Source organism: Dermacentor albipictus, chromosome 1 (genome assembly GCF_038994185.2).
Source record: "Dermacentor albipictus isolate Rhodes 1998 colony chromosome 1, USDA_Dalb.pri_finalv2, whole genome shotgun sequence".
Taxonomy (NCBI): Eukaryota; Metazoa; Arthropoda; class Arachnida; order Ixodida; family Ixodidae; genus Dermacentor; species Dermacentor albipictus.
In genome coordinates, this window is record NC_091821.1 from 303,424,034 (window position 1) to 303,439,058 (window position 15,025).

At 47.9% G+C, this 15,025-nt stretch overlaps 1 protein-coding gene and 1 long non-coding RNA gene across 5 annotated transcripts in view; one reads left to right on the forward strand and one right to left on the reverse strand.

Moving 5' to 3' along the window:
* The window catches only part of LOC139054483 (uncharacterized), a 37,709-nt gene extending 32,966 nt beyond the window's left edge, over positions 1-4,743 (reverse strand). The window contains exon 1 of the long non-coding RNA XR_011511279.1: positions 4,316-4,743. This is a non-coding gene — a long non-coding RNA (uncharacterized lncRNA). The remainder of the gene's footprint in view (positions 1-4,315) is intronic.
* The window catches only part of LOC139054481 (SH2 domain-containing adapter protein D), a 75,109-nt gene that overhangs the window by 3,823 nt on the left and 56,261 nt on the right, over positions 1-15,025 (forward strand). The gene's annotated exons all lie outside the window — the stretch shown is intronic.

Below are 15,025 nucleotides of genomic sequence, written 5' to 3' on the forward strand. Positions count from 1 at the left end.
CACACAGACGACAAATCGCCCGTTTGGCACTATTTCATAAACTATACTTCTGTTTTCCTTCGCTTCGGGACTCTCTTCTGCTACCACCTCTCCGAACATCACGCCGTCTTTTCAACTCCATGAGCATTCTACGTCTGCACGGCTCCACTAACGCATTTAACAAGTCATTCCTGCCTCTTGCAATTGAAGAATGGAATTCATTACCAGATCATATTGTTATAGAACGCGATCCATTTAAGTTCCGGCAATTGCTGACATCCTATTTGAAAACATGATGTGGAAATTATTGTCTTCTTCTGTTTGCCTCTGTTGCTATTTTTATATTTGTATATGCTTAAAGGGTTCTTGTACTCTTTTTCTCTGTATATACCCTGCTGATCACTGATTGTGACAATGTTTGCTAGTGACCTGCGTTTTGTTGTGTTCAATGTTTCCCCCCCTTATGTAATGCCCCTTCCAGGGGTCTTTAAGGACGAATAAATGATGATGATGATGGACGACCAACCGCTATCGGAAAAAAAATTCACACCATCGAAAGGACCTACCGTCACAGAAGAAGGCCGTGCAAGCACTATTGCGCTTTTTGCAATCTACCACCCTTTGTGAACGTCTTTAACTAGGTCTATTCGATTCAGCCAAGTTTCTCTGCACCTTCTGCACCTACTCACGGTGCACTGCAAGTAGGCCTCCGATTCCCCGAGGTGCAGCGTTGCACCCTGCACTCGAGTGCTCGATTGAACGGGTTGCAAGGCAAGGTACCGCCACGGTGCAGTGCACTCTTGAACCTTGCAGCGAATGGATGCAGCCCGGCACACCATAACTGGCACCCCCTGACCCTTTCGTTTGTGGTTCCGTGCACCTATATCTGAATCGAACGAACCTAACGGAACGCCTTTTGTGTGTGTGTTCCTCTGTGTGTGCGTGTTCTTTTGTTGTTGTTTTAACGCTTTCCTCTCTGTCCTCTTTCTAACCCCTATCTCCCGTCCCCAGTGTAGGGTAGAAAACCGGAGACTGATATCTGGTTAACCCCCTGCCTTTTCTATTCATCTCTCTCTCTACATATTTTTGTACGGCAACAAAACATTGTAAACGACTCTGCCTTTAGCCACGTCTTCTGCTCTGGGAAATTGTAACAAGCTGTACTAAAACTACTGTCAATTACTCGTCTTGTGGCTGCAATACGAATTATGCTTTGTACAACTGAAAACATTCTAGCGTATTTTTTATTTTATTTTTTAGAGAGTCTCCCACTATTCAAATCTCTTCAACGCCATTGCAATGCAAATATCTTTCTAACTCTTGGTCATTTTGATCCGACTCTGCGATGTGTTGTCACTCTTGAAATTCGTCCTTCGCTGTCACTCCGAACCATCGTAATGCGTTTCAACTTAGTTATTGAGGGGCCGCTGCAAATTCAAAGCGCTAACTCCATTCGAATTTCAGGTCGTCTGTCTCTCGCCTGAGCACGGTCACCTCTAGGAATCCGAGGTCTGAATAATTTGGGAACAACGTTGGTCAGAGTTTTTTTATTGGCAAATCAGTTCTAGGCGGAATCCCGCAAGACGGAGGAAGGTCCTTGGCAGAGGTAATTGTTATCCTCCCGATTGTAGCACGGAGCTAGAAAGGAAACCCATACGGGTTGGTATGAAAGCAAGCTTTGCAGTTGAGGAAAAAATTTTTCTGCTCCGGTATATGAAGCCGAGACGAAGGCGTTTCCGGACTGCTCGCTCGGCCATCTAAGCTAACCAGGAGGCTAGCACTGAGAGAGAGAGAATTAAGAGATAACTCGAAGCACTGAGAGACTGAATATGGCAAATCAGTTCTGCAAAATCTCGTGAAGTGGAAAAAGGTTCATGAAATGAAAAATTTCCGTCCACTCGAATCTAAAACGAAGCGAGAAAAGAGAACCACATGGGTTTCTCTGAAAGAAAGCTTCGCAGTTGAGGGAAAATTAATCCTTGTCTGGAATTCGATGCTATTAGCATGCCCAGCCCTAATGTGGGCTTCACTGAGGCCACGGACCGACGTGAGCCCGGTGCTTCTGGGCCCGAACGTGGCCCGGACTCGAGTTAGCAAGTGCTCACCCGGCTCGAGCCCGTGCAGTGCCCTGGGATACATTACTCGTAGCGCAAAACTGGAAGAACCGCTCAGCGCCGTTCAATTGGACATTAATGCTTTCGCATTCACAACTCATAAGTGCTCAAGCGTCCTCAAATTTTTTTTATTATATTTATTTCTTCCGTCACAACATGAGTTTCGCAAAGCACTCTCTTGCGAGACCCAGATGACTGTCTTCGTTCACAAGCTACATGTAAGTTTCGGCCGTAACTACCAGTCTGTGCTAATTAGCAATCTGTGTTATAACCATCAGGTGCCCCACAGGAATCGGCGCTCTGCTCTCTTCTTTATCTCACATATATTAACGACTGATCGTTTATTCATCGATCAGTATATTTGCTGATCATGGCATAATTATTCGAACTATTAGTAACACATCTGACCAAAGAGCTCTTCAGACTGAGCTGATTCATACATGTGCGACGAGTGGTTGACGGCTCTTAACTATATATAATGAAGACAAACTTGCGTCATTTAGTCGCAGTGTTAACGTCCTCTTTTTTTCTTACACAATTCATAAAATGGAACTGGATTCCGTAGAGTCATTTAGGTACCTCGATGTCATCCTATCAGGCTACCTTAGTTGGAACTCGTACATTACTAACACTGTTGCCTGAGCAAACAAAACAATGGGATTCTAGAAACGTCATCTACGCACAGCTCCAAAAAACGTCAAGTTACCTCTCAGACCGAAACTAGAATATCCTTCACGCATCTGGAACTCGCATAAAGAACGTTGAAGAAATTACGTCGAACAACTTCAAAACCGCTGAATTCGGTTCGTTCATTCCTCCTATTCCGGCGACAACAGTGTGTAATCTGTGAAATCCGAAAGCAATTTATCATTTCTTAATGTCATCGTGTTGCCAGCCTCTCTATTTTTCATCAGTTATACAGCGAAGCTGTTAGTGCAAGTAGAAACGCTCGAAAGCATTATATGTTTGTTTCACTATTCGCACTGGACCAGTTTTCCATCGATGGTTTCGCAAGAGCAAACAGAACTTGCGTTTCAATAAAAGAGCAACATTTAACCTCGCCCCTTAATTACACAGAGGCCCCTGAACCCTGCATACTTAAATACAGTTCCATGTCAACGAAAATTGGCACAAATTGCTGACATTAATTTCTGGCTATGGAGAGTACATTTGTGGAAAAAGCCTTCTTCCCGTTGTAATATAATTAATTAATTAGTGATTTTTTTGCTAAACTAGACATCGCTGAATCTTTACTCCAGCATATCGATAACACAGCTAGGTGCGTTGCATTAAATTTCCAGCGCCTCAATCAGCCATTTGAGGCATCAAACTCAGCGAAACATACATTGAGCATTAGAGGGTTAAGGAAATAAAACAACTATACTGAACGGTGGATACTAGAGTCTGATGGGTCTTCCGAGACACCGAGGCGAGCTCACGTTTTCTTCCGTCTCACGGACACTGCTGTGGTACGTGCAGGAAGTTGCCCTTTATTGCTGTCGTTCGCAGAAAAGTTCCTCGGCGAATCAAGCTGGTGAAAGCATCGGTCAAAGTCGCAGCTGCCCATATACTTTTGACGCAGGGTCGACGTGTAATGAGGAACTTTGTGAAGGCGCGATTATGCCGGAATGCATGCAACGTGTCCGTGCACATGAGAACAGCGCATCTATTCACGAGGCTGCAGGTGTTCCAAGCTCTCGATTGCTGTGTCAACCACCAGTACAGATTCACCGGACGCTGCCTGTTCAACAGACGCTCCAGGACACTGGGATATTCCGTGTAACACGATGCCGATAAAAATGCTCTACCAGAAGCAGATCTGGCGAGGACTCGCGACGGCCGAGACAACTGCGTCAAAATGCGCCGGGCGCTTTTGCGCTTTTGTTCCCACCGCGAAAAGCAGTCACTGGAGTCCTCGACTATCGGTTCAGAGGCTGCCAGGCCATCGTAACTGCTATGTCAAAATTCTGCACCAAAGCATGACGAGCATATATGAGCGGCTTGAGCCCAGCCACTGCTTCGCAGTAAAGCCACGTAGAACACTCATCGCCCACTTCCCTCGTGCTGTGGACGTTTCGCTGTTTCATCCTAGGCGCTAGTGCTACCGCGTATCATTCGTTATCGGCAGCTATAGAGAAACTGCGATTCTTGACTAAGGAAGGGCACACCTTGCGCTGGGTGATCGTCATAAGGATGGCTGCAAGCAATATGCGTGTACTTACACGGGGGCTGCCGCCGCCGGGATAGCTGCGCGCAGGTTCGCAGCTGCTGCACTGCACCGCCGCGGCGCGAACATCATCGTTACCGGATTCCCTCAGCCGGTACACGCGTTCGCCCTGCGCGGACTAAACGTCAGCTGCTCGGCGCATGTGGGGCGACGCCGCAGCAGCTGCGCCGGCGCGCTCAGCTGCTCGCTCGCTACGCCCTGTCAAAATGCGCGCGACCTTTCGCCACGGAAAGCAGAAGGAGCAGCTTAGCGCGAGAGTGTGCCAGCCATTTTTTATCGCCTTCCGGGCGAACCATGCACCTGCTCTACCTGGGGCCGAATCTTATAACGGTTCGGTTGCGGGAACCGTTCGTTTGGCCTCACCTGATTGCCCGAAATTTCTGTTACGTCACAGGTCGTCAGAGGCAGCGGGGCGGTATCGGAATTTATGAATACGTCACTCACCTGTCAATCATCTTCAAAGCGGACCGCTCGTAGGAACCGGCGAAGGGGTAGTCCGCTTTGGGTTCCGTTGCTGTGGCTTGACTGTTGGCTTGCGACCTTGGCCGCGCGACCCCAGAGACACGCGGGCGTCGCGCGCGCGTGCGTTGGTTGCTTCGGAGGCTATTACTTGCCTTTTTCGTCTGCTTGGCGCTGCTCTTTCGGTTAGGAAGGGCGATACGCGTTCGAAGAAGTGACGAATAATGAGTTGCACCGCCCTTGACGGCTTTCTAAGTAGACCTTTTGTAGGCTGCACTATCAAATGGAGGAGACTGGGGTGCAAGCGCACCATTGGTCATTCCACGCACTGCAATGCGCGCTGCGGTTCATCGCCACCGGCCTGCAGCTCCCAGGGGTCGGTCGGACGCGAAGCATTAATCGGAATGGCCTAGATCTCTGCTGCCGACACTGTCCACAAAGTTGCTCTCGCAATTGCTGTGTTGGCCGGTGGAAGGTCTGGGTCAGCTTTTCCGTGACCTCCGCTTCAAGCCGATGCCAAAGGGATATTTGCATGGCCAGATCGAATTCCCAGTGCTATCGCCAGCGTGAATAGCTCGCAGATCGCCTTTCAGCAATCAGAAGGGTTCAACCTAGGCTGGTTCAGCACTTCCTTCGTTCTGCTGATAAAACTATACAGTCAGGATGGAGAAGATATTATGGAGACTTCTTATTTGGCTACCATTTTTCCTCCAGTTCGGGAGCGCCGCACTTTGCTCCTCAATTTCACGGCACAGCGCGCACCTTCAGCACCATGCTCTTTGATTTTATTTCGCGCAGGCAATGCAGGGCCCGTATATCGTAATGTTCGATTTCAAGTTCCATTGCTTCTATCCCGCGACGCGCCGTGGGGCAGATCGCAGGGATAGCGGGAGCGCGGCGGCGAGCGAGTCATGTCCGAGCCGATGACGAAGGCGAAAAAAGAAGGAAAATTGATATAGTCGGCTAGTAAACGTGTCCCTAAGAACCAGTTCACGGTGTTGTCGCGCTCGCTACTTAAGAAGTGCTGGCAGTGCGTTCCTGTTGCGTGTATCGTGCGAGCTCCTGGTAGCAGACGACATAGCGCTGCGCTCTGCCAGCTCATTTACGCTTGCGATACCGCCGGTCGGCTGAGAATGAGATTAATAAATTACTTCTGCGTTGCGTAAACGCCCTGTACCACGCGTTTATACTTCAGAACTTGGCGTATAATATTTAAATTAGATTTTAATTTTATTTAGCAAGCTGAAACATTCTGCAATTCCTCGATTAGCTCGTCATATAATGACGTACACTTCAGAGGTGGCACCCTCTCATCTATTGGTCACGTCCTCCTCTTCTTCCACCACTGGCTTTGGAAGGAAGGAAGGAAATCAACTTTATTCGAGGTCCTGCAGGCCACGAGAGCTTTGGGCTCTCATGGAGTGGGCGTCTCCCACGACGGAACCGGGAGGTTGAGTTTCCTGGCGGCGTCGTGGACCTGCTGGACGGCCCAGAGTTGGGGAGCGAGTTCTTCGCTCCGGATTGCTTCTTCAAGCTTGCGCTTGTCCTGTTCGCAGTTTATGTGTGGTTGCGAGCCAGAGTAAATGATAGACGTTAAGGAGTGTATTGCAATTGGTGCAATAAGACTTGTCGTAGAGCTCAGGCATGTAATGGTGTAGTCTGTTTTGCGTGAGTATGTGTCTGTTTGTGGCATTCTGAGTGTAACCGCTTGAGCTCGAGTGAGCGTGCGGTGTGGCATGCTATGCTCTCTACGTTGTGGATAGTAGTGTTTAGTGACTTCATTGTATGTAGTGGGGGCGTCCTTGTTCTCCGAGTGGTCGGGTGAAGCCGCGCGGTCTGTAAGCGCGTGCGCAGCCTCGTGTGCCGCCTCGTTAAGGTTGGGGATCTCGCCGATCTTTGGTCCTAAGTGTTCCGGGAACAAGTATATGGCGTGTTTCTTAATCTCTTTCTTTGTAACAATTCTGAGGGCCTGCGCGCAGACCGTGCCCTTTTGGAAAGCTCTGATAGCAGCTTTGGAGTCGCTGTAGATATGGCAAAGATTGTCGTCGGTGAGCGCAACAGCGATCGCAACCTGTTTGGCCTGTTCAGGCTTCCTTGCAATTATCGTGGCTACATGTCTTGTGAATCCGCGGCCGTCCACAACCGCCACTGCGAAAGCTTTGTTTCCCGCGTATGCAGCCGCGTCCACAAAAGCTGAGCGTTCGCTGTTCGCCAAGGCTTGGTTAAAGAGGAATTGTCCTCTTGCTTGTCGTCTGCCCTTGTTGTTTTCGGGGTGTACGTTTCTGGGTACAGGTCGGACCGTGATCTTGGCACGGATGTCCCGTGGGAGGTCCGCAAAGTCTTTTTCTATGTTTCCTTGAGCAAAGCCTAGCTTCCCTAAGATCGTGCGCCCCGGAGGCGTCGTCGAAAGCCTAGTAAGATGGGCGCGCTGCTGGGCTTCGACAATTTCTTCCAGGGTGTTGTGCATGCCCAGGCGCTCCAGCTTCTCGTTGCTGGTGCTCGTCGGAATGCCGAGGGCTTGCTTGGTGACCTTTCTGATTTGGGCATTAAGTCTGTCTCTTTCGGATCGTGACCAATTGAGCATTGTCTCATCACCTAATCAACCTTTGCAATTTTCTTGGGGTCGATTGCATGGTAGCTTTGTCCCGGTCTTGGATCGTCTTTGCAACTTTCACGTCCTTCTTTGAACCATTTGCTCCAACTCTTCACAGTGGCCAATGAAATGCAATGTTCAAGGTACATGGCAGCCATACGGCGACTAATTTCTTTTTAGGAAACACCTTCAGCTGTTAAAAACCTCACGGCGCCACGCTGCTCAACTTCTGGAGCGTCCATTACGTCACTCAACCATGTTCAACCCAGTGTATGAAAGCATTAAAGAACATTTATCCTCCCACCTGCGTGTCATTTTTGTAAATGAGAGATGCCACTGTGCTACGCGCATTCCTCGCAGATAATGAAACGAACCATTATTGTGAGGGGTGGGTAGACTTACTCTCATTTGACTCGCCCTCGTACATCAGAAATGCGAAGATACAATGGAATATACTAATCCGAAGATACAGATTAATAAAGGGCAAGAAAATTTCACTGGAAACAAAGTTCGCTGCTTGCAGCTGTTCGCTGCAAAGAGAGCTTGCTAAGGAAATGCAAGTTTCAATTTTTCAGCAAAACCTGATGGTCCCGGCTAAGTCATTGCTGCCATGGCAGTGGAAGCCCATATAATGTGATACATCATTCATAGAGGTGACGAAACACTCCCCAGAGGCACATATTCGAATTCATTTCTTGGAACTTCAATCGAAGTACTCGTGCCAGGCACGTACCCAGGATTTTTTTTCGGGGGGGGGGGGGGGCACCACCTCCATCATCATCATCATCCACACCATCATCATCATCATCACCCTGTTTTATTCCCACTGCAGGGAGGGATGCAGGGATGTGATCCATTGTAAGGTATCTCTTCCTGAAGCCAGCCTGTTTCCTTGGTTGACAAAATCCAGTGTTAACCTTATTCTATTGGAGATTATTTTGGTAAATATTTTATATAATACTGGGAGCAAGCTAATGGTCCTATAATTGTTCAATTCTTTAACGTCTCCTTTTTTTGTGGATTAGTATAATGTCTGCATTCTTCCAGTTTTCTGGGACCCTTGCAGTCGATAGACACTTCGTATAAAGAGCCGCCAGTTTTCCAAGCATTGTGTCTCCTCCATCTTTGATTAAATCGACTGTTATTCCACCTTATCCTCCCGCTCTTCATCGTTTCATGTATTGCAGGGCCCTTCTGGCCTCATCGCTAGTTATAGGAGAGTTTCTGTATCCTGTTCATTACTGTTTCTAAGTGAACTATCGTGACTCCTCTGGGTACTGTATACAGGTCAGGTTAGAATTTTTCCGCTGCTTTTACTATATCTTCGAGATTGCTGATGATATTATCCTTCTTATCTTTTAGTGCATACATCATGGTTTGTCCTATGCCAGGTTTCTTTTTTACTGATTTCAGGCTGCGCTCATTTTTTGCGGCTTCTTCAGTCTTTCTCATGTTATAGTATTGAAGATCAGTTATTTTCGCCTTGTTGATCAGTTTTGACAGTTCCGCGAATTGCGTAACGCTGTGCAGCCGCCAGTCCCATACAACCGCGTAGAGCGCAGGACTCTGCGATTCTAGACGTACTGCGCTCACCGCGAAAGGTTAGAAAAACACCCACATAAGCACAGCAGAGAAGTGGCTATACGTGAGGCGGTTCGACCGATAACTGTAGAAGCGTCATTCAAAACAAGTAATTGTTCTCCACTTCCGGCGGCGTTTTCTCTACTTCCTTTTTAAATAAAGAGATGTTGATCCATAAATATTCTCATAAACAACGGTTAACTTTTTTATTATTCGCTTTTGCTTGCAGTTTGGTTGTTGCCTTGGCTCTCTCCCTTAGTAGATCGCTTAATTTCTCAACTCCTTGCGATTTTTGTTTCCAGTTGCCAATTTTGCACGAAAAGTGCTATACAGTTAGGGAAAAACAGACGAGGTAACGGGCGACCGTCTTCTTGCTTATGGGTTGAAGGGTTATTGCAGGGTTCCATGATGGACGCTCTTTCACATTATTTTATTTCCCACCTTATCTAACCGATATCACGTGTATATGATTCCGGGCATCAGCTAGCGTCACGGCGAGCCGTAACTCAAGGAAACAATGAAGCAAAGGGATAAGTTAAACGCAATTGGCGTTTTCTCCGGCCGCAACTCGTTCCATGAGAGTACAGACCAGCTGAGTAACAGCCGCATCCCTCTCCTGGTCCCAGGATCAGCCTAAACAAAGAAGGTTGAACTAACAAAAGCAACAGCTATGCGCGTGACAGTTGAATAGATGGTGTCAACTGAACGCATCTCGAGTTAATCGCGCGGGTGCGGAATCTACGAGAAAACTGTCCTTCACATTACAAGAGATGGCTATAACTACCGCCATGTAAAAGGAGTGAAAAAGGCAGCATAATGCTGACCGATGAACAGCTGCGAAGTCTCAACATTGATCTGGCGGCGCTTTAGGAATGTGTGAGGAGTGGTGGATTGGGTGAAGAGGGGGGGGGAGGGGGTATGCCACTTGATTTCGGGGGGGGGGGGGGGGCCGGGCCCCCCCGGGCCCCCGACTGGGTACGTGCCTGACTCGTGCATAAAGTTTTACAATGATGCTAAGATGTATGCAGGCGTGTTTTCTGCTGTAATCGGGCCACCTTCTCCGAATCCAACGTGCTGCATTCAGAAACAAGCATCTTCCCCGCGAAAGCTTATGCACTACTATCCGCTGTTAAATCAAGAAAGCAAAGCTGCAAAAAGCCATTATATACACGGACTCTCTAAGCGTCGTAAAAGCCCCAGTGTCCCTGCGCAAACATCGAAACCCTGTACTTACCATTATTTGCACATCGTGCATGTCTCATCAGCAAGTCATATGCTGGGTACTTGGACATAGGGGCACTGAGGTTAATATGCTGGCTGACTCAGCCAGCATATTAACCTCAATGCCCCTATGTCCTAGTACCCAGCATATGACTTGCTGATGAGACATGCACGTCAATTGCATCGCAAGCTATCCATCCTACCACTGCTATCCCTGCCTTAGATCTAAAGCCTTTTCTCCGAAAGAAACTCAGAAGCCACTGGAAGCACTTATGGGATGAGTGAATGAATGAATGAATTTATTTCCATAAATATGCAAGTTTATGGAGGATATAAGGAAAAAAGTCACAAAAGAGCAACTTGACTAGTCCCTAATCCTTCTCGTGATAGCAGCAGCAGAAAACAAACACATGGCAAAAAAAGGGAGGGTAAGAGAGAAAGAACAAAAAAACAATAAACGTTCTCATACAAGTGTACATACAGCAGATAGCAATAGACGAAATACATAACTCAATAAAAAGAAGCCTACTTATACAGAGATTAAAGGCTAATAGGCACCGAAATAGTTTATTAACTTGTTTTCACTGCAAGAAAAGACATCAATACCATCGTTCATTAACTTATATAATAAATGCGGTAAAGTGTATGAAAGCTTTTGTTTCGCATAGTTGGTACGTGGGTATGGCACAAACCAATTTTCCGGAAATCTTGTAGCGTAATAGCTTCTATTTCGTGTCAAGTTGGCTGTAGACCTGACGTGGTTAATGTTTTTCTGGCATTCCTTACCATATGTTAACGCTAAGCGAAAATTCAAGAGATAAGGAGCTTTAAGTATCTTTAAGTCTTTAAATAATGAATTAGTTGGAAAGTCAAATGGCACTTTGCACACAACACGAATGGCTCTCTTTTGCAGACGAAAAATACGATTAATATTAGTGGCAGATGTTGCGCCCGAAACCAGGCAGCCGTAATTTAGGTGGCAAAAAAATAAAGAGTTATAGAGCAGAAGTTTTACCTTCTGTGCTAAGCTTCACTTGATTAAGCCAGTTAGATTATTGGCGCTCCGCAACGAAAACACGACGAACAGATGTCCTATTCTGTCGTCTCAGAATCGGACGCACATATGTTACATACAGTTTTCTGCTGTCTGGAAATGAACCGCCAACCTGCGGTAGATGTGGTGAAAGGCTCACCGTCCTCCACGTCCTCCAGGAGTGTCGGGAAGCAGAAACAAAGAGAAAGAAACACTTTCCTGAAGCATACCAACAGCATATCCCCCTTCGTCCTGTAATGTTTCTTGGTACAGAAACGCTTTTTTGACACCAAAGCAGTCCTCAGTTTCTTAAACAATCTTGTCTTACATGTTGGGGCCCTACGAATTTGTAGCGCATCCTGTCTCCAGAGGATGACGCTGTGATAATAGTTTTGTAGAGCACATGTCTCCAAGCCCTTCCGTTTCAAGGGCTCTCTTAAGGTAGTAGTGCTTCTTGCAAACGTTTGGCTTGATGTATTTTGGTATATCATCATTCTTTCACAATGTATCTTTCATGTCCTTAGTACTCCTCATTAGCCATTGCCACAATATTATTATATATAGCTTTTATGCACTTTACAGAGATCGCTTTTAGGCTCCTTTACAGCCACGTCACACCTACCCTCGTAAATTCATCTATCCATTGCAAACTCATCCACACTGCCCTTGCGCTCTTTGCTCATAATTGGCCCTTGCGTCATGAAACAACAAATTCATCATCATCGTTAAAGTGCATTTGTAAATAGTTTACTTCATGAACACTTTCACTAACCATGGTGCGTCATAGCTCCTAATGACTGAGCTTGTATGATGAAATTATTGAGTTTTATTTGTTTGCATTGATGCGCTTTACTGAAAACTTCTGAGTGCATTTGAGAGTTGAATTCGCGATCTTCCTGCAACTGTTTTATTGAAATGCTGTATTTTTAATGAGATTGTCAAATGATTCAGTAGCCTGCAGAACTTGGTTCTGTAGCTTCGTTACTGTTAGCACAAAATGTATAGCTAGCATGTATATATTGCTACGAAACAGCCACCACAGTGTGGCTGCACTGAAGAGGAGGGAGACGACGTGGACCCGCTTGATATAGCGTCGCCATTGTGGCCTTCCGTTAGCTTCCTCTGAATAAATGTATATAGCATTGGGCTACAGCTACACGTAACATTAATTTGGTGGAGGTACGTTCCCCGTACCAGTCATGGAGCTTCGCAGCGGTCGCAACGGCGACAGTGCAACTTCGGCTTCTGCTGGCTGCACTTCATCTACACAACCGTCTCCGCCTAGCCCGTGCTACTTCCCCGACCTGCTCGCCGCACCCCCGACCGGAAAACTTGATAGTGCAGCTTCTGCAGGTGAAGCTGCAATGACGCCATTGGTACGAAATCCTCGCTTCACGTTATCCACAAACAAGAATCTTTCGGACGTTCTCGTCGACAATGTTCTGTGTGCGCGTTGATTGACACCGGGGCGCATGTGTCCATTATGAGTGCTGCTCTTCGCCGTCGGCTCAAGAAAGTTCTGACGCCCGCCCCGAACCGTGTTATACAATTCGCCGACGGAGGCACTGTCGCTATTGTTGGCATGTGCTCTGCCCGACTCACCATTGCTGAGAAACACACCGTCGTTCTCTTCACCGTCATTGAGCATTGCCCTCACGAACTCATTCTCGCTCTGGATTTCCTTGCCAATCATTCGGCCCTAATTGACTGTTCGGCCCGCTCACTTCGCCTTGACTTGTTTCTTCTTGCCGACCCCGTGGACCCGCCTCCAAGCCGTTTGAGCTGCATGGATTTTATTCGCCTACCGCCCCACTCTGTGACATACTTCGACTTGTCCTCACCAGCTGTACCTGACGGTAATTATGTGGTCGCACCAATTCCGGCAGTTACACTTACACGTGGTGTTACCGTGCCGCACACTGTGCTGACAATTACTGGCAACCGCACCTACCTTCCCCTTGTCAATTTCGCGCTAACCGCGCAAGTTCTGCCTCAGGGGATTTCATTGGCTATAATTAGCGCTTTGCAGGATGATGAGATCGAGCCATTCACAGTGGAAGATCGTCACAGCTCAGCCCATACCGTGGCGTCATCGCACGGTACTGACGTCGACATTGAGAAGATGGTTTCCTCTGACCTTACACCTGCTCAAGCTGAAGACCTTTGCCGCGTTCTTGAAGGCTATCGCGACATTTTTTACTTTGACAATCGACCCTTAGGTCAAACGTCGGTCGTTACCCATCGCATAAACACTGGCGATGACAACCCTTTTCACCGACGTCCATATCGTGTTTCTGCGTCCGAACGAGCTGTTATCCAACAGGAAGTCAAAAAGATGCTTGTAAAGGACATTATCGAGCCTTCCTGTAGTCCCTGGGCTTCTCCCGTCGTACTTGTCAGAAAGAAGGACAGAACGTGGCGTTTTTGTGTAGATTATCGCCACCTCAACAAAATCACAAAAAAGGACGTGTGCCCTTTGCCACGTATTAATGACGCTCTAGACTGCCTGTACGGTGCCACCTATTTTTCTTCTATCGACTTACGGTCCGGCTACTGGCAGATATCCGTCGATGACATGGACCGAGAGAAGACTGCATTTGTTACCCCTGACGGCCTTTATCAGTTCAAGGTGGTGCCTTTCAGTCTCTGTAACGCGCCCGCCACCTTCGAACGAATTATGGACTCTTTGCTTCAGGGGTTCAAGTACTCCACCTGTTTGTGCTATCTGGACGATGTCATCGTTTATTCGCCCACATTTGGCACGCATCTAGACCATCTTTCAGCGATTCTTGACGTGTTCCGCCGCGCCGGTCTCCAGCTGAACTCGTCAAAATGTCACTTCGCTCGCCGCCAAATCACCGTCCTTGGACACCTCGTGGACGCCCGAGGCGTGAGACCTGATCCGGACAAAATTCGCGCCGTTACAAACTTTCCTGTTCCGAAGTCTACCAAGGACGTTCGCAGTTTCGTAGGGCTGTGCTCTTATTTCCGACGCTTTGTGAAAGATTTTGCGACCATCGCATGTCCCCTTGCCGACCTTTTGAAGAAAGACGCCCCATTTTCTTGGGGTCCTGACCATGCCGCATCTTTTTCGCAGCTCACTACTCTCCTTACCACGCCTCCAATTCTGGCCCACTCTGACCCGTCTGCCTCAACGGAAGTTCGAACTGATGCCAGTGGTCACGGCATAGGAGCAGTGTTAGCACAATGCCAGCGTGGACATGATCGTGTTATGGCCTAGGCCAGCCGACTTCTATCACCCGCCGAGCGCAATTATTCAATCAGAGCGCGAGTGCCTCGCTCTTGTGTGGGCTGTTGCGAAGTTTCATCCATACTTGTACGGTCACCTTGCCACTTCGCCCCTTCTGTGTCATCACTGATCACCACGCGCTCTGCTGGCTATCCTCGCTTAAGGACCCCACGGGACGACTCGCTCGCTGGGCATTACGCCTGCAAGAATATACCTTCTCCGTGGTATATAAGACGGGACGCTTGCACCAGGATGCCGATTGTTTGTCCCGCTACCCCGTCGACAAACCGGCTGATGCGGACGCCATCGCTTGCGTTTTCTCTGTGTCCCGGTTGCTTGAAATCGGCAACGAGCAACGCCACGATCCCTCATTACGAGCCCTCATCGACCGTCTGGAGTCAACGCCTGACGACGCCTCTCTCCGGATGTTTCTCCTTAAGCAGGGAACATTATACCGCCGCGATCTCAATCCACACGGCCTTGACCTTCTACTCGTAATTCCATCGCACCTGCGTTCGACTGTCCTCCAACAACTTCACGACGCTCCCTTGGCTGGACACTTGGGCGT